The sequence below is a fragment of the Delphinapterus leucas genome, chromosome 6, assembly GCF_059928025.1.
Source record: "Delphinapterus leucas isolate spDelLeu-1000000601 "Yukka" chromosome 6, BTC_Dleu_Yukka2, whole genome shotgun sequence".
Taxonomy (NCBI): Eukaryota; Metazoa; Chordata; class Mammalia; order Artiodactyla; family Monodontidae; genus Delphinapterus; species Delphinapterus leucas.
This window is the reverse complement of record NC_143134.1, coordinates 34,443,729-34,445,543: the sequence shown is the minus strand read 5'-3', so window position 1 is coordinate 34,445,543 and position 1,815 is coordinate 34,443,729.

Sequence of the window (1,815 nt, the reverse complement as noted above, 5' to 3'; positions counted from 1 at the left end):
ATTTATGTGTGTAGAATGGTTTTGGGTATCCTCTTTTATTTTAACGTCTTTATTGGAGTATAATTGCTTCACAATGGTGTGTTAGTTTCTGCTTTATAACGAAGTGAATCAGCTATACATATACATGTATCCCCATATCCCCTCCCTCTTGCATCTCCCTCTCACCCTCCTTATCCCACCCCTCTAGGTGGTCACAAAGCACCAAGCTGATCTCCCTGTGCTATGTAGCTGCTTCCCACTAGCTATCGATTTTACATTTGGTACTGTATATATGTCCATGCCACTCTCTCACTTTGTCCCTTCCCCGTGTCTTCAAGTCCATTCTCTAGTAAGTCTGTGTCTTTATTCCCATCCTGCCCCTAAGTTTTTCATGACCTTTTTTTTTGCTCTTCCTCTTCTAGTTTATTAACGTGGGAACTTAGGTTATCGATTCGAGAATTTTCTTCTTTTCTAATGTAAACATTTAGCAGTATAAAATTCCTCTCACCACTACTTTACTTGTCAACTACAAATTTTGATACATTTCGTTTCCACTTTCATTCATTTCAATGTATTAAAAAAATTTCCTTGAGGGCTTCCCTGGTGGTGCAGTGGTTGAGGGTCCGCCTGCCGATGCAGGGGACATGGGCTCTTGCCCCGGTCCAGGAGGATCCCACATGCAGCGGAGCGGCTGGGCCCGTGAGCCATGGCCGCTGGGCCTGCACGTCCAGAGCCTGTGCTCCGCAACGGGAGAGGCCACAACAGTGAGAGGCCCGCATACGGGAAAAAAAAAAAAAAAAAAAATTTCCTTGAGTCTTCTCTTTTGACCCACGGATTATTTAGAATTGTGTTGTTTAATTTACAAGTGTTAATTTCCCATTGTCTTTCTGTTACTGGTTTCTTGTTTGATTCTATTGTGTCCAGAGAACATACTCTTGATGGAGAAAATTTTCACATACTGAGGTATGGAGAAGTCATTTTGGCTTATACATGGTTCAGCCTGAACTTTGGGTGAACTAAAGCAGCCTGACTCATGGCCTGTCAAGTACACACAGTGTATCTGCTTTAACCATTAAGGTAAAGAATGTCTGTTTCAAAGGTAAGGATAAATAACTCCCTTCCTATAGCTTCCAATGTTAACACTCCCTCAAAGATAAAGTTCCCTTTCCAGACACCAGGGTCCTGCTGTCTCGCTGTATATGTAATAAATCTGTCTCTTTTGAAAGCTTGAAGGAATATACCCCTGTCATGTTTGATGTATGCTCTTTGTTCTGATAAGGTTTAAGCTTATGCTAAAAACCATGCTTCAGGGGAGTGGTTCCTCAGAGCTATCTGAGAAGCTGTCTCCTGGGCTACAGTTCTCAGTTTGGCTCAAATAAAACTCTTTTATATTCCTATCTTAGATTGTTTACTTATTATTTCCATCAATACTGTCTAAGATTTCAGTTCTATTAAATTCGATAAGATTTGTTTTACAGCCCAGCTTATGGTATCCCTTGGTAAATGCTCCATAGGTGCTTGCATAGAATGTTTATTCTACTGTTTGGGGGCGGAGTGTTTAATAATTGCTGATTAGATATTATTGTTTGATGGTGTTTGAAGCCACAGGAGTAGGGGAAAGGCCTGGGGCTACTTGGGGTGACCGACTCTGGTCACCCAGAGCTCTGGGTTGTTCCTGGCTTAATTCCAGGATACATACCTCTGGTCCACCTTTCCTCCTGACAACTCTTAACTACACACAAGTCTACGTCACTTCAACATGGCCGCCCACAGGCCTGAGTGACTACAGGGGCGCCGCCATAATGACTTCAAATTTAAGACATTTAGAGAGGGGCG